The 18,830-nt window shown below is 33.7% G+C and overlaps 1 protein-coding gene across 1 annotated transcript in view; it reads left to right on the top strand.

Annotated features, from left to right (window-relative positions):
- Positions 1-18,830, top strand: part of NLGN1 (neuroligin 1) — a 664,876-nt gene that overhangs the window by 227,693 nt on the left and 418,353 nt on the right. The gene's annotated exons all lie outside the window — the stretch shown is intronic.

The following is an 18,830-nucleotide window of genomic DNA, read 5'->3' as shown; positions in this document are numbered from 1 at the left end:
TATAGTATTGGCACAATTTTGGGAGTAAAATTACTTTATCATTTAATAAGACACTTCTGTTATGGTATTTTAGTTAAGAGTATTTGCTAAAAGAGTACAATTTATCACAAAAGATTTCATCTTTTTAATCTTAATTATTCTCAAAGTCTTATCACATACTATACACTTTTTAAAGGCATATAATTTATACTGTTACTTGTAACAAAAAGGCACCTCCCACTTTCATTATCTAAAAGATTTTGAAAAAGGAATTTAAGTTACATTTTCCTTTATAATAATTGTTCATATCATATATTTTGGTCATTGAGAATCAGTTTTTTTCCTCCTCAGTGGTAGTTACTTCTATGTAATTATAAGCCTATGTTCGTGTCAATCTCAAAATATATAAAAAAAGAATAGCTTTTGTTAATCAAGTTTGTATGTCTTGGGGAAGGAGATATTTTAGCAATGCAAAGTGAAATCTTGATATTTTTCTACTTTGTTATTTTGATTTTGGAGTATGGTGGACAATAGATATACCATGGCAAATGTAGGTGTAAAATATTTCTGTAACATTTTTCAAGTACACATTAGTTCCACATAGTATCTAATCAGGCATTGATTGCTTCAGATGTTCTTATAATTTCATAGTGGGCAGGAATGAATGGTTTCCCACCAATGAAAACTGTGTATCGGAAAGATGTATAAAGAGATGTTCATAATCATCTTAATTTTAAATATAAATGTTGTCATTTGGTTTTTATGCAAGACTTTAATATGAGAATTTTCAATATTTTAATACATTTAACTTTAATTATAGTATTATTTATAGTTCAGTTGTTTTTATTATTATTCTCATATTTTTCTGACTTTCTCAAGTTAAAAATCCTGAAGCAATGACCAGTTTGCCAATTGAAAATTTAAAATTAAATGCCACATTCTATACAGCAGTGTTTTCAAGGACTTGACTATCCACTTAATCATATGTATTTATTTTATTAAAAAAAATCTTTTAGCCATACCTTATGTTGCCTCATTCTGTTATTAGTTCTACTCACATAAAGTAAGATTCCATAAAATGAACTGTTACATTAATAAAGCTTTGCCCATTTTTTTATGTATAACTGACAAGGACCTGACTTTGATCCAATTTGAATCCTATATTTATGTTCATATCCTTTCTCTAAATGCCACGCTCTGAATGACTGAATTGTAGGACAGTAGACTAAATAGCTAAAAAATGAAGAAATCAGTCAATTGCTTGGTCTGTATAACGGCAAGCAGAGTTGCTGTAGATGATGGATGATTTTCTCAGTGATAGCTAAATATTCGTTCTGCTCTACTGCAGCTTAGGATTTAACTTTCAGTTGGCTCCTTTGTTGCTCTTAAACACATCATATACTGATGATCAGCATTAAGAACCAGGTGTCCTTTCTAGATCTCTCAATATGATAAAGTACAAAACTCTGTTAGTAAACATTTTTAGGTGCATCTTGGAACACTGGTTCTGGAACAGGTAGGTGTATGTATCCTGGTCACTTTGTTCCTGAAATGTGTATTGGGCCTTGTGAAAATATACTTAAATGAATTAATTCATGAGAAATAAATTATTGAAACATTTGTTTCAGCACACTTTGCATGTATAGTATACCACAACTAGAACAACAGCTCATCTGACAACAATAAAGATCTACAACAATAAAGACTATAGGGTTTTTGTTGTTGTTAATAATTTGTCTAATGGTAACAAGGTAAGCCAAGGTTTCTTGGGTATGGGATCCAAAAGTATTGCTGTTTCGTTTTCATTTGGGAGAGTGTTGGAAATTAGTAGAAAATAAGATTTGGTCCCACATTGGAGGAAATCCTGAGCTGTGTTTTGATTTGGATGCTTTGGTGTAAAGGATATGAATTTGGGGGGTTCAAGGTATAATTTGGCTAATTAGAAGACTATTGCTCTCTGAAGATGGAGAGAAAAAAAATCAAGATGTCTGAAACAGGTATGTAATTAGTGTTGATTTGAATTTGCCATCCCAGAGGAGAAATATTATAGGTTTTATTTGTTTGTTTGTTTTAGCAATAAGTAAAAATGTGATAATGTTTTAGTAATAAAATTCGTACAGCTATCTAGAGGCAAGATTCCAGTTTAAAGCATTTCATGTTGAAAAAAAGATTTTGTTCACTGCAAAGGAGAAGTGACATAGAGCTATCTCCTATTATAACATTGCTCTGATGGACCTAGGAACAGGTGGGAGTTAGTTTGTCAACTGAGACCGTTTGTGGTTTCCTTTGGCATGGTAACATAGACTATCACTATCATAGTATTGGAAATGCTATTAGTGATCATAAGGAAAGCTGCTAATAAGGTTGAAAAAAGGGTACAGGGCTCTGCCTGCTAATCTCACTTCCCCTGTTTTGTCTGAGAGGTCTCTGTAACCGCATCTCATTTAGTCTCACCCATCCAGTGAACATTTAGACTTTCTTTCACTTCTGGTTGAATACATTCTTTTTCCTCAGCGCTTTAACTCTTCATCCTCTGTTATTTAGCACATTGTTGTGTAGTTCTTTAAAATACATTAAAAAATATTTGTTAAAAGAATTATTTTTAATATTACAGTACATAGTTAATAAAACTTTCATAATTGGAATTTAAGGAGGAATGTTTTTATTAGATGTCCTTAAAGGAGGGAAATAATGTTGAGTATTATGGTTGTAAGTGGGCTAAATATATGTGCTTATGGACAAGAAATGGAAGGAAATAAGAAATAAATTGTTCACTATTAGGATGGGATATTGTGCAATTAACACTTTTGAAAATAGAAACTATATAAACGATATGTTTTCAAATCTCAAAAATGAAAAAAATACATGAACTAATTTTGTGTTAAAAATATATCTCAACTGCCTCTTTAAATTTAGAATAAATTTAATAGTTATTTTTAGAGAAAATGAAAAAGTTTTATACCACTGTTAGGAACTAATTTAGGCAAACACGACTTTTATCAGATGGAAATTTAATGTTACTTTTATCTTGATATGGATATTTTAGAGGCAATTATGTGTTCATAATTCTAGCCCATGTGATTTGGCAAATTTTAGGAGTCTAATGTTATATTTAGTAATCTAATGGCTATACCCCCCTTCTCTGGGAAAAAAAAAACTGAAGTGCATCTACTTGTATTTGAAGAATTACACTTAGCTTACTTTATAATGCCATGTGGGCTAAATCATTTAAAACAAGATTTTTTTTTTCATATTTGAATCTGAGCAGTTCAGCAGCAAGGAGATTTAGTAAAAGTCTAGGTAATGCTTATGATTTAAAAAGAAAACATATTAATTTCTGATGTGGCACAATGTTTTGTCATCCCTCTTGGTATTTGCCATGTCTTTTTTTTTTTTTTTTTGCCTTTTTTAATTTTTGCTTGGCTCTAAGTCCTAAAACAGACAAATAAAAACCTTTAAATGTGACCATATACTTGGGAGTAGTATATAATAAGATATTAAATTTTATATGATGATCCAAATATTTTCTTGGGAGGTAGAAGATGGAGTCAGGCTGTCCTTGAAGTGTCAAAAATGTCTTCATGGAATTGGTTTTATTTGAGCAAGATCATGAAAAGTAGTTTATCTCTGGGATTAACCGAAGGGAAGAGAGAAGCACTTTCTTTCAGTTTCTCTTTATTTCTACTTCAAAAAAGTGGAAATAATTTGTGACAAAAACACACATATAAATAAATTGCATAAAGGAATACATATACTACAGAGAAAAGTTACAGAAACTTAGGCCATGAGCATGTATTGGAATTGAATATAAATATATATATTTCAATTTCCTGGGAGAAAGGTAAAAAGGATAATGAATTGAATTTCATAATTGTTACATATTAATCAGTGACAAAAATACACAGCTCTTTCTCAGTATACTCTAGCAAAATTTATCATATGGCTTGTTTTTATTTGGAGCAATGAACAATATTGAGACCATGTGATAGTTTTGATGTCATTAGAAGATGCAGATATATTCTCAGTATATGATTACTTATATTAACTCTCTGTAAAAGCCAAGGACATAATAATAAATGCCCATAGTTTCTATAGTGTCATTTCAAAAGACCTAACCAAGTGCAATTCAAGGAAGATATTTGGTGATTTCACTTATAATAGGATAGAGCTAAAAGCCAATTGAGAGCAATGGACAGTTAACTTGGTCCATAGATTTATTTTCTCAAATATCTTATATCAACTGGGTTTTAATAACGGCTTGATGGTAATCAATTTTAGATTGAGTGCTAAAATGAGCTACTGGAGTTGAGACATTGTTTATCCTTTGGAATAAAGAAACTTAAAACAGATAATGTCACAGGGCAAAGTAGACTATTTGTTCACTATTTTTATAAGGATAATGTGAAAAACATGATAGGCATGATCCCTGCCATCCAGTAGATTACTAGCCATTAGGGAAGATGGAAATTAAACTAATAATTATACAAATGATATCTTTTACATAGATAATGATTTAATGCAAAGTCAACTTTCTTTACAATTACCTGGATGATAAGTACTAGAGAAATGACAAGTGCTAATCTATTCTAGACACTCAGAAAAGGTTTCTCAAAGGAAGTGATATTCAAGTTTCAATTTCTTATATTCTACTGAGAAAGCCCTTGGCAAGATTCCCAAGGACCTCCAGTTTGTTAATTCCACTGTCCACTTCTCTGTTCTTATCTTACTTGATCTCTCCATAGCACAGGAGACAGTTAACTAGTTGGTCTTAGCATGCTTGTTTCTTAGCACATTCCAGGATTACTTCCTATCTCACTGTCAGCTCCTTCTCAGCCGCCTTCCCTGGCTCCTCCTCTCTTACCCTGATCTCTAAATATTGAAATGCCATTAAGCAGAATTTTTGGCTCCCTGCCTTTTCCTCTCTTCAGTGTCTCCCTAGGGGACTTCATGCATGGCTCTAAATCTCTAAATACCATCTCTTTGTAAGTGACTTCAAAAACTGTATCTTCAGAACTACTTATTCCTCAAAACTTCAGACTTATATACTTCTTTTTAAAAAAAAGATTTTATTATTTATTTGAGAGAGAGAGAGAGTGTGCACACGTGAGCTGGGGGAGGGGGACAGAGGGAAAAGCAGACTCCCCGCTGAGCAGGGAGCCTGATGTGAGGCTCCATCCCAGGACCCTGAGATCATAACCTGAGCCAAAGGCAGACACTTAACCTGCTGAGCCACCCAGGTGCCCCCAGGTTTAAATACTTCTGCCTATCAACATCTCCATGGGGATATCTAATGAATATTTCAACTTTAATGGCTAAAACATGTTGATTTTCACAAGTGTGTATTTCATTCTCTTTCACATCTAGGTTATTATAATAATTGCAACAATAGCAATAATAATAGTAGCCACACTCGCTGAGGGTTTATTATATTCCAAAAGCTGTTTTAAGCAGTTTATATTAATTGCATTATTAAATTTCTGCAATAACCCTATGAGGTAGGGTTGTTATTTTCCCAGTTTTATAAGTGCAGAAACACATGAGTAGAGAGGTTAAGTATCTTATTTGCAGTCACACAGGTCAAATGGCATGAAGTGGTGGAACCAGGCTTCTAACCAGGCAGTCTTCTTTTCAGCACAACACTGTACTGATGGCATTGGCACTGCCATCCATCTGGATGATCAAGTAAAAACTCTGTAGATTTTCCCCAATTTATCTCTTCTCTATGCTCAACAACCAGTTCAGCTTCTCTTACTGAATTGTTCCAACATACATCCTGGATCTGCCTCCTTTCCATTTCCCCCTCTACCATTTAGCTGAGTCTCCTTGAACCTCTTCTGTTATTTTCCTCTTTCATTTTTCTCCATACCTATAATCCATTCTTCATACAGCAAAATCAGATTATCTTTTTACAATATAAATTATAGCAGCTCACTTTTCTGCTCATCACCCTCCAGTGGCTTTCCATTATTCACTTAGAAAAAAATTCAGACTCCTTCCCTGACCTCTCTAACAAAACCTTTCATAAATCTGTATTATGTATCTATATCTCTTCATGTATGTTCCTCTTGTACCTGTATCTTAGTTCATCTCAAAATGCTCTTCCTCTCAGTTCCAGCCATCTTTTGTTCTTTATACACACCAAACTCATGCTCATTTTAGATATTTTGTATTTGCTGTTCCCTCTGCCTGCCCCAGAAGTGTGTGGGACTAGTTCCTGCTCTTCTGATCTTGGTTTGAACGTCTTTTCTCAGAGCGACCATCCATGTTCAACCAATCTAACAAGAGCCACCATGTCACAAGTCATGTACTTCTTAAAAAATTCTTTGTATTACATTGATCATACCTGATTATTTCCTATTTATTTTGGATTGTTTGATTTATTATTATCTGGCTCTCCAAGGCCTAAAATAGTCCCTGCCACTGGATTTTCTCAGAAAATATTTGTTGAATGAATTTAATGTGAATCCGAAGAGTCAATAGGTATTAATCCAATGTGGTCATTGAGTGGAGGGTGAGGCTGAGTTTCAAGCAGAGAAGAGAATCTGGGTAAAAGCCAGAGGAAAAGAGAAGTTTGATGTGTTAAAGGGGCTGAGCAAACCCAGTTGGAATGCTTGGACTAAGGGGTAGGTGATGTCAGTTAAGGTTGAAAACGGGCTGCAGGCCATGCAGAATCTCGTTAAAGATGTAGGACTTCTAAAAACAATGAGAAACCATGATAGGACATTGAGCAGATAAGTGACATGATTAGATTTGCATTTCAAAAAGTTGTTGAGCAGGCCTAGACCTTGATCAAAATTGACAATCTGCTATGGATACAAAAAAACATGGCTCGTGCCTCATTAAAGTGAGATGCTTGGTAAAGTCAGTGAATAAGGCAGATATTTTGCTCACAGAAGATTGAGGGACCAGCTGAGCCTTGGCTGACTAAGGTGAGTATGGAAATCTGTCTTTTTTTTTTTTTAAAGGTTTTATTTATTTATTTGACAGAGAGAGACAGTGAGAGACGGAACACAAGCAGGGGGAGTGGAAGAGGGAGAAGCAGTCTTCCCGGCTGAGCAGGGAGCCCGAGGCAGGGCTCCATCCCAGGGTCCTGGGATCATGACCTGAGCCAAAGGCAGACGCTTAACAACTGAGCCACCCAGGCGCCCCAGGGGAATCTGTCTTTTATACAAAAAGCAACATAGAGATTTTGCCAATAATGGAATGAATGATAATAGAATGAATCAAACCAGCATTTTGCATTTTTACCACAGCTGCTTATTTAAATGACTTATTTTGCTTCTAATTATCTTACATCTTTTAATAATGGAATGAATCAAACCAGTATTATGGAGGGCTCTCTTGAATTCCTGTTTTGAAGGAGTGTGAATCAATATGATCTGTATTATTCCAGAGACTGGCCAATATAAGAGACCCCAATAAATTACTGTATTATGTCTCCTTATTTGTCTTTCCATGTTATTAATATGGCCTTATTCAAGCTCTTAGTTGTCCTAAAATGGAGTTTTGTTTTGGTTTTTATAAGTTCTGGGAAGAAGTTGGGAGTATATGGCTTATGATTTTCCTGAAGGATTTCCTTATTCCTTTGAATAAGACCTCAGAACATAGAATAAAAATTTCCTTCATTCCTAGCCAAGGTGTTCTTCTGGATCCAGAATTGGACAACTATTTTCCAGCACTCAAAATTCTACAACTAACAAACCATAAACAAAAAGATATTTAGTTCTTTTTTCAGAGCAAAAGTCATCATCTTAACTCAGTCTTTCATTTATTCATTCATTAATTCACAGGCATTTGATAAGTGCCCACTATAGGTTCCCAGTAGTTTGGCGGGGGTGGGGTGGGGGTGGTGGTGGTCTGTGTTCACAGTGTAAAAAACAAAACAAAACAAAAATCAGACTCAATCCTTCCTCTCTGAATTCCACAGTACATAGGAATATTGACATTAAACAAATCAACAAATTTTGATAAGTTGTGTTTCCAAAAATATCAGAGTGTTAAGAGAAATATTTGTGGAGGTGAAATATAGAATGAGTCCTTCAGGAAATGTTTCTTTGTACCTCTCAAGCTAGCATAGTTGTGATTTTTGTTTTTTGTTTCTTTCCCCATTCATTTACAAAGTTAAATATTAAAAAACAGATAAAATATTTTGAAATAATTTTAAAAAATGCAAGATTAGAAGCCAAATAAGCCATTTAACAAGCAGCTGTGGTAAAAATGCAAAAATCCAAACAAACAGACCTCCCACAAACAACCAGGCACAATTCTCTACTTGAATTTAATTAGCAAAACTGGTTTGTAAAATACACATGCATAGGGAAAGGATCCCAGAGGAGTGACTAGCCCTTCACTATTGGATCTATCAAATGAGAATAACTATAGGACTTTCCAGAGACAATTGAAGGTTTTTGCCCTCACCTGACCTTTGTTGCCTAGAAGAGCCATGCAATGTAATAAGTTAGTAACATAACTGATTTTTTTTGTTGTTGGAAATAGAAGTATCTTCTTCACCCAGTGTAAGGTTTCTTTCCAGTGTGTTCCAAACCAAGCAAGGGCTTGCATTTTGCTTTTTAGTTTAGTTTGCTTTCAAATGATCCTTTCCTCCCTCTGGTGATTCCTCAATAGGAAACCTAAGCTGTACCCACACACCCCCCCCACCTTCCCTTGACCTAGTGCCATGATCCTTGACATTCCATCCACTTTCACTACTTTGCCTTAAAAAATATACTGCAATTTCATCTACCAGGACACCTTGTAATGTCTTTCTCTTCCTAAAGTTCTTCCTTAAATAATTTACTCCCATAAACATTTGGATATTGTTCTTTTTCCTTTGTCTTTCTATTTTTAATTGACACAGTTCCAGTTGCTACTAACTACTCACCTTAGTTACCAGGTTTTCAGGCTGACCCCTGAGCCTCCAGACCCAAACTTACATGCCAGATTACCTTAAAAATATCTTTAAAACATAAGAGAACACCAGCTTTCTTTAGTTTTTCTCTGCTCTGTATCTCTAAATATTTCTTACCAATTCTGGGACCCATTCCAGATTTTCCTGCCATTTTAGGTCTGCTGAAGTATGTTGCTTCTCTTCTTAGCAAACTATATCTTCTATTAGTTTCTGGAAAGTCCCTTACAATCAAGCCAGGCTAGCCTCCTTACTGCCTACCAGGATCATTTCCAACTGCTTATACTTGCCAAATATACCCATCTTGCCCAATCTATATAGCCCAGCTATCACCCTACCTTCTACAAAATTACTACAAGCCGGATTGATCCATCTCTTCCATCTACCTCCATAGCTTAGGCAGCCTACCCTTCATTTTGGCATGCATAAAACCAACTCCACTTGTTACTTTGTGTGTATTAACTGCTTAATATTGTAGATGCCTTGCCACTCAAACTAGAAAATAAATATAAATTCTGGTTTTCCAGTTTCCTCAAGACTGGCAGAGTGCTCTGCATACCTGATTCAAAAGTCATCAATAAGCATGCAAATTAATTCACTTTGTCCTATTAGCATATGCATGTCCTAGGACAGAGAACAGGTAGAAAGAGTGACCAATAGTGGAGAATGTGGGTAATAAAGAGTACTGACCATGCGCATGCCAGGCCTTAAGTCTAGTTCCACATAAATGAGGTAAGGTCTTGTTGATGGTAGCAATACTTTGCCCCCAATTGCAGTAGCACAAAAAGCCCTCAATCCTCTGGAGAAATGCCTTGGGTACTGGAAACATAATGCATGACAACAGTAATTTATTTTAAACTGAGTAGGGATTTCTTAATTTATCATACCTTAACGATTTGCATTATTCTGTTTCCTGTGTAGCATATGATGAATGAAAAGGTTGGTGCTCACAAGCATTAGATAAACATGAAAATAGTGATGAAAGACAAGTCTTTGAATTAAAATATATACAATATTAAAGAAAGGATTACTATTGATTTTATGTATGGAGTGGGCTGTGAAATCTGTTTTTAAACTCAGTTGAAGGTTGTTCTTTTGTAAAGTCAAGGGAAAAGCAATTTTGTAGTTTCTTTAATTTTGCCTTTTGGTACTTCACCTGTTTTGAATTTAATTACAGGTGTTCCATTATTGCCACAAACAGAGATTAGGGTGAGAGATCTTATACTGGCTATTGATTACTCACATACCCACCCATTTTATCTAACAGAAAAATTAGGACTATAGATTTAATTTTTTTCTTAGAAAAATTTTCTAAATACAAAACAAGTTGTATTTCTCAACTGATTTATGTATCGACAAAGCCACCATTTAGAAACTTCTCTGAAGAGCTGAGGCATATTCCTGAGAAGAGACATATCCAAGAGAAATATTAATTTCTGTCCTGGTATTTGCTAGCTTCTTGCGTTTGAGCTTTGCAAAGCAGTACCTTTTCTAGAAGACTCAGTTCTCTTAAGAGACTATGTAATATACTCAAACAGAAGTAAGTTATTAAAAAAGATTTGTGTTAATATCATTATAATTTGCAGCATTTTTTTCTGGCAGAAAAGATTATGTAATGATTTTTTTGTCATTTAATTATGGCTAGAGTTAAGTTTTTTGACTTTGAATGAAAATAAGTTTTAAGAAATATGCATTATTCCCTTTTAACATAAATAAAATGATTGCTTAACTAGATAGTGTTCTCCCTTTAAAGTCGATAAGAAATATGTTTTTCAGAGTATATTTTTGACCCTTCTGTTTTAAAGCCAATCTGTAATATTTACCAAAGTAGATAGTTTATAGTCTACAGTTCATATTTGGGTTTATTTTCTAGAAGATGTTTAAAGGGACCACATCAGGCATGTGTAACTTTTCCCTAGTCCCAGGCTATTCTGCATTCGAATGAGTGCTATCCACATGTTTTCTTAATAACATTTTATCATAATTTATATAATTGTGCTATTTAGAAAGGTAATTAACTACATATTTAATAAACTTACATATTTTTACCCTTCCATTTTCTAGAAAGTATTTGTGACACGTTGTGAGAGTATATACAATAAAATTACAGTCAGATATAAACAATGAATCAAGTCTAGAGAAAAGAGAAGACCTGGAAAAGACAAAAAACATAATCTCGAAACATTTCTAGAGTTGATGATTTGTCCTCTGATTTGGAAACTCTACCAAGAGTTATTTATTTCTTATTATCAGAAGGGATGTAAAACATGACAAGTCTTCAGAGAAATCAAAGGTACTCTAAGCATTAATTTTTTCAAAAGAAATTTCTCATGTGGGATTTCATGTTAGGGGATAATTATAAAAATAGAATTTTATGATGAAATGCTTAAAAGTAAGCAGCCAAAAACCTGTTGTTTAAGCTTAGTTATGCATCATACTAAGGTGTGCTCTATTTACCTGCAATCACCTACCTTATGGGTTACCTCTTCTCTGTTTGTTGCTGGAGTCCAGTAAGAGAGAGCTTTCAGATACAGAGCAGGTGGGGGCAGGGGAGGTTGAAAATAAAGCCATATAGAAAGATGGATTTTCAGGCTATGTGTGTATTCTACTGGTAAATTTTCTAACTGGATATTTATTTTCTATGAGAAAACTACCAATTATTTCACTTTGTTAACCCATTAGTATGCGAAGACTGAGTCAGTGGGTTTTCTTAAAGAAGAGCTTTTCTGTGGCTGGCCCAGATCATCTGCTATTTTTAAGAGGAGAGGATAAGTTACTAATTTTCTTTTTAAAAATGGAATCATATGATCAAGAACCCAAATTTGTTGTTTTCTATTATTCTCTTAAAAAGATCAACTTGCTATATTCTTCTTCTTTTCTCATTCCTGTCCTTTGCTTTTGGTCCAGTTTTTACATAGAAGCAAAAAATCTATTTTTCTGAAATAGAATTAAAGTTGGGTAATTGCAATGTAATATCATGGGAGTTGACTCTATACGTCAGTAGTTGCAGTAAGTTCACTAAATCCCAATAAAAAATATCTTCACCTTACGTTAAATTTGTGTGTATCTGTATACCTTTTATAGGTTAAAAAATTGATCTATTATTCTAGTCTTGAATCTTACAAAACTTATAGACCTAATCTTTATTCCCTTTAGAAACCTCCCCATTCACTACTTTGCGTCTGGACCAGATGTCCAATAGAAATATAATGCAACATACATGTAATTTTAAATTTTATAGTGGCCACATTAAAGAAAAGTAAAAAGAAAGACAAAATTAATTTAAAAATTATTTTATTTAGCCTAATATTCCATTCAATGAAAATATCTTCAATTTTAGATGGAATCAACATAAGTTATTAATGGAACATTATGCATTTTTCACTCATTAAAATACTTTTATACCTGTAGAACATCTCAATTCAGATGCTACATTTCCAACAGAATAAAGAGGTCCTGCAAAAATAATACAGTTGCATCAGAAAACAATGCTTGACACTGCTTTACTTTTAAACTCTCTCTCATTCTCACTCTCTCAAAATAAATAAATAAATCTTTAAAAAAAAATGTGGAGAGTGGCTACTTACTGGACAGTGCAGCTCCAGACTATAGTTACTTTACTTTTTTGATTATATTCACCTGTTCAGTGAATTTTTGAAGCAAGAACCCTCAACTCATGAGTATATCTCTAAATTATATTCCATATACCGTGGTATTAATGGATTATATATTATAAAAATACACAGAAGATGGAAATTTTGAAGATGAAACAGCACTTTAAAATAATGGTTATCTTGGGACACCTGGGTGGCTCAGTTGGTTAAGCGACTGCCTTCGGCTCAGGTCATGATCCTGGAGTCCCGGGATCGAGTCCCGCATCGGGCTCCCTGCTCAGCGGGGAGTCTGCTTCTCCCTCTGACCCTCCCCCCTCTCATGCTCTCTCTCTCTCTATCTCATTCTCTCTCTCAAATAAATAAATAAAATCTTAAAAAAAATAAATAAAAAAATGGTTATCTTATTCATCTTTAAAAAATTTTTTTTTGTTGAAGTATAGTTGACACATAATGTTACATTAGTTTTGGGTGCTTATTCATCTTCTTAAACACATCTTTTAAATCTAAAACTATATGCTTAAACAGGCCTTATTATTTTTAAGATACTAGTTTTACATTGTGTTATCCAGAGATTTGGAAGACTGTTTCTAAGATCATTTAATGTTTAGTTTTAATGACTGTTAGAGCTAAAAAAAGATGATTCACAAAGACACCAAAGTACACATTTAAGAAATTCAATGTTATCATAATATATTTTAAACCATTTAATAGTCTTGACAGTTCTGAAGACTGAATTCTTGTCAGACAGGATTAAATTGTCATGGTTTCCACGTTGAAATTTAGTTGGCTTTGAGCTCATTCTTAACAAATACACACACAAAGAGTTTCAACTTTGTCCTTTTTGTGACTTATTGGTACCTGTAACATCTTCAGTCTGTGGTTTATTTGCAGGAATCTTTTGAAGCCACTGGCCCCCTGTGACTGTTAGTGTTATTAAAATTAGATAACATAAATGATACATCCACCTAAGCTGGCTCATGTAATCTGTAACATGCCTTACAACAATGAAATTAACACCTCAATAAGTCTAGTTATTATTTGTCATCAAATTATTGACTGTATTCCCCAGGCTGTACATTACATCACCATGACTTATTTATTTGATAAATGGAAGTTTGTATTTCTTGATCTCCTTCACCCATTTCATCTTCCACAGTCTTTCTCCCCACTGGTAATCATCAATTTGCTCTCTGTATCTATGAATGTGGGTTTTATTTTGTTTTGTTGGCTTGTTTTGTTTTTAGATTCCACATATAAGCGAAATCATGCAGCATTTGTCTTTCTCTGTCTGACTTATATCACTTAGCATACTATCCCTAAGGCTAATCCATGTTGTGGAAAATGGTGAGATTTCATTCCTTTTTATGGCTGAGTAGTATTCCATTGCATATATGTAAGAATTCTTCTTTACTCATTCATCTATCAATGGACACTTCGGTTGCTTCCATACCTTGGCTTTGAAAATAATACTGCAGTAAACACAGGTGTGCATATATCTTTTTGAATTAGTGTTTTTATTTTCTTTGGATAAATATCCAGGAGTATTGCTGGATCATATGGTAATTTTATTTTTAATTTTTTGTGGAACCTCCATACTGTTTTCCATAGTAGCTGCACCAGTTTACATTCCCACCAACAGTGAATGAGGGCTCCCTTTTCTACATGTTCTCAACAACAGTTAACATTTTTTCTTTTTGACAATGACCATCCATTGGTGTAAGATGATACCCCGTTATGGTTTTGATTTTCATTTCCCTGGAGATTAGTGATGCTGTGCAGCTTTTCATGCGTCTGTTGGACATTTATATGCCTTCTTTGGAAAAATGTCTGTTTAGATCCTCTGCCCATTTTGTAATCAGATTCTCTCGGGTTTTTTGTTATTGAGTTGGAGGAGTTGTTTATATATTTTAGATATTAACCCCTTATTGGGTATATGATTTTCAAATATCTTCTCCCGTTTAGTAGGTTGCCTTTTCATTTTGTTGATGGTTTCCGTAGCCATCTAGAAGCTTTTTAGTTTGATGTAGTTCCATTTGTTTATTTTTGAATTTGTTGCCCTTAACTTTGCAGTCAGATCCAAAAAACATCTCTAAGACCAATGTCAAGGAGCTTACTGCCTGTGTTTTCTTCTAGGAGTTTTATGGTTTCAGGTCTTAAATTCAGATCTTTAATCCATTTTGAGATTTTTATGTAAGGTATAAGATAGTGGTTCATTTTCATCTTTTGCAGGTAGCTGTTCGGTTTTCCCAAAACCATTTATTGGAAGACAGCTATGTTTACTACTACACCACCAATACACAACCCATTTATTTATTTATTCACCATTTATTTAAGAGATTGTCCTTTTCCCATTGTATATTTTTGGTTCCATTTTCATAAATTCCTTGACCATATATGCATGGGTTTATTTTTGGGTTCTCTATTATGTTCCATTGATCTACGTGTCTATTTTTATGCTCGAATATACTATTTTGATTACTGTAACTTTGTAGTGTAGTTTTAAATCCAGGCACATGTTACCTCTTATTTTGTTCTTTCTTAAGATTGCTTTCAATGTTCCCTGTCTTTTGTGGTTCCATACAAGTTTTAGAATTATTTGTTCTACTTCTGTAAAAGATGCCATTGGGATTTTGATAGAGATTGCAATGAATCTGTAGATCATTTTGGGTAGAATAGGTCTTTTAACAATATTAGTTCTTCTAATCCATAAGCATGAAATATCTTTTCATTTATTTGTGTTTTCTTTCATTTCTTTCATCAATATCTTTATATTTTTCAGTGTACATGCTTTTAACCTACTTGGTTAAATTTATTCCTAGGTATTTTATTCTTTTTGATGCAATTGTAACAGGAATTGTTTTTTGGATTTCTCTTTCTGATATTTCATTGTTAGTGTATAGAAATACAATAGTTTTTTATATTAATTAATTGATTTTGTATCCTGCAACTTTTACTGAATTCATTTATTAGTTTTAATGGTTTTTTGGTGGAGTCTTTAGGGTTTTCTAAGTATAATATCATGCAGTCTGCAAATAGTGACAGTTATACTTCTTCCTTTCCAATTTGTGTGCCTTTTGTTTCTTTTTCTTGCCTAAGCGCTGTGACCAAGACTTCCAATAATATTGAATATGGGGCATTCCTGTCTTCTGATCTTAGAAGAAAAGTTTTAGCTTTTTACTTTTGAATATGATATTAGCTGTGGATTTGTCATATATGACCTTTATCATATTGAAGTACATTCTCTCTCTACCCTCTTTGTTGAGAGTTTTATCATAAATGGATGTTTAATTTTATTAAATGCTTTTTCTACATCTATTGAAATGATCATATGAGTTTATCTTTAATTTTGTTAATGTGGTGCATGTGTTAATTGACTTACAAATGCTAAAACCTTTCATGCATCCCTGGAATAATCTTGCATCCCTGGAATGTTCCTTTTCATGTATTGTTGAATTTGGTTTGCTAAAATTTTGCTGAGGATTTTTGCTTCTTTGATCATCAGGAATGTTGGCCTGTAATTTTCTTTTCTGTGTAGTGAACTTCTCTGGTTTTGGTATCAGGGTAATGCTGGCCTCATAAAATAAGTTTGGGAGCATTCCCTTTTCTGAAATTTTTTGGGAAGAATTTGAGAAGGACAAGTATTAAATCTTCTTTGAATGTTTAGTAGAATTTGCCAGTGAAGCTGTCTGGTCCTGGACTTTGGTTTGTTGGAAAGTTTTTGATTCCTGATTCAATTTCCTTATTAGCAATTGGTCTATTCAGATTTTTACTTCTTCCTGATTCAGTCTTGGAACACTGTATATTTCTATAAATTTATCCATTTCTTCTAGGTTGTCCAGTTTGTTGGTGTATATTTGCTCATAGCAGTCTTTTATAATCCTTTGTATTTCTTGGTATCAGTTGTAACTTCTCCTCTTTTATTTCTGATTTTATATATTTGAGCTCTCTCTTTTTTTCTTAGTGAGTCAAACTAAAGGTTTGTCAATTTGTTTATTTTTTCAAAGAGCCAGTTCTTAATTTCATTGATCTTTTCTATTGTCCTTTTAGTCTCATTTAATTTCTTTCTACTCTGATCTTAATTATTTCCTTCTAGTAATTTTGGGCTTCATTTGTTCTGCTTTTTTTTAGTTCCTTTAGGTGCAAAGTTAGATTGTTTGAGATTTTCTTGTTCTTTGAGTTAGGCTTATATTGCTAGGCACTTCCCTCTTAGAACTGCTTTTGTCTGCATCCCATAGATTTCGGTACATCTTTTTTGTTTTGTCTTTACTTATTTTAAATTCACCCTTTGATTTTTTCAGTGACCCAGTAGTTGTTGTATAGCATGTTATTTAATTTCTACATATTTGTGAGTTTTCCAGTTTTTTCCTTTCATTTGATTTCTAATTTCATACCTTTGTGTTCAAAGAAGATGCTTGATATGACTTCAGTCTTCTTGAATAGCTTGAGACTTGTTTTGTGGCCTAATGTAATCTATCCTGCAGAATGTTCTATGTACACTTGAGAAGAATTTGTATTTTACTGCTTTTGAATGGAATGTTCTGTATGTATCTTTTAAGTCCATCTAATCTAATTTGTCATTTAAAGTCAATGTTTTCTTATTGATTTTCTGTCTTGATGATCTACCCATTGATGTAAGCGGGATATTAAATTCCCCTAGTATTATTGTATTACTATCAGTTTACAGCTACTGTCTGTTTCTTTCTTCGCTTTTTCTCCTCCTTTGTGGTATGATGTCCTTCTTTAGTGGTATGTTTAGATGACTTTCTTACTTTCTTTTGTGTATTTACTATAAATGTTTGCTTTGTGGTTACTGTGAGGTTCACATATAACATCCCATGTATATAGCAATCTGTTTTAAGTGGATAGCAGCTTAAATTTGAACACATTTCAAAACTCTACATTTTTACTCCTCCCTCTCCCCACCCACATTTTATATTTTTGATGTCATATTTTGCCTCTTTTTATTTTATATATCTTTTAAGTAATTATTACAGCTTTAATTTTACTTGCCTTTTAACCTTCATACTAGCTTTATGAGTGATCTCTCCACCATTTTTACTGTATATTCACCTTTTCCACTGAAATTTTTATTTTTGTGTGTTTTCTTGTTGTTACTATTTACTTTATTTATTTATTGTGACTATTTATTTTTAGCTTAAAGAAGTCCATTTAAACATTTTTTACACAACCGGTTGAGTGTTGATGAACTCCTTTAGCTTTGGCTTATCTGAAAAATTCTTTATCCCCTCTTCAATTTGAATAATTTGCAGAGTAGAGTATTCTTGGGTGGAAATGTTTCCTTTTAGAAGCTTGGATGTAGCATGCCACTCTCTTCTGGCCTGCAAAGTTTCTGCTGAAAAATTTGGCAATAGCCTTAGGGACTTCCCTCGTATGCAACAGTTTGTTTTTCTCTTGTTTTTAAGATTCTCTCTTTATTTTTAAGTTTTGACATTTGAATTATAATGTCTCTTGGTGTAAATCTCTTTGGGTACATTTTATTTGGAATGCTCTGGGCTTGAATGTCCATTTCCTTCCCCGTATTAGGGAAGTTTTCAGCCATTATTTCTTTAAATAAGTTTTCTGCCCTTTTCTCTCTCTTGTCTTTCTGGGGTCCTTATAATGAGGACGTTATTCTGCTTGATGTTTTTCTATTGGTGTTTTAAGTCATCTTCAGTTTTTTTTTTTTTAATTCTTTTTTTCTTTTTACAGCTTTGGGTGAAGTCGGGTGTTTTGTTTTCCAGTTCACTGATTCGTTCTTCTGTTCGATCCCATCTGCTGTTGAACCCTTCTAGTGTATTTTTATTGTAATTATTATGTTCTTTATTTCTGTGACTTTTGTTTGGTATTTAAAAAAAAAAATACATGTTCTCTTTGCTGAAATTCTCACTGTGTTCATCCATTCTTCTCCCAAGTTTGGTGAGCATGTTTATGACATTTGAATCTTTATCAGGTTGATTACTTATCTTTATCATTAAGATCTTTTTCTGAGGTTTGGTCTTATGCTTTCGTTTGGAACATACTTCTCTGTTTCTTCATTCTGCTTGACTCTGACTGTGTTTGTTTCTGTGTATTAGGTGAAACAGCTACCTCTTTCCATCTTGATGTGCGGGAAACCTGAAGCCTGTCTGTCAGGCTGAAGCTTCAGGATAAGTAACCAGGCCTTTCTCACAGGAAGACTGGGGGCATATTTCAGTCTGCTATCTGTGTAGTATCTTGGGTGTGTTGTCCTGCCAAGACTTTTTCCCAAATGTTATAGTCCCTTAGAGCTCAGGAATGTCAGCCCTCTTTGCCACCAGGTCCAGGTGAACACGGAGCATCCCATGTGTGGTTTG

Source organism: Eumetopias jubatus, unplaced genomic scaffold (genome assembly GCF_037043125.1).
Source record: "Eumetopias jubatus isolate StellerSeaLion01/CBP00866 unplaced genomic scaffold, mEumJub1_p1.0 scaffold_1, whole genome shotgun sequence".
NCBI classification, from domain to species: Eukaryota; Metazoa; Chordata; class Mammalia; order Carnivora; family Otariidae; genus Eumetopias; species Eumetopias jubatus.
The sequence above is the reverse complement of the archived record's forward strand: the minus strand, read 5'-3'. Positions and strand labels throughout refer to the sequence as shown.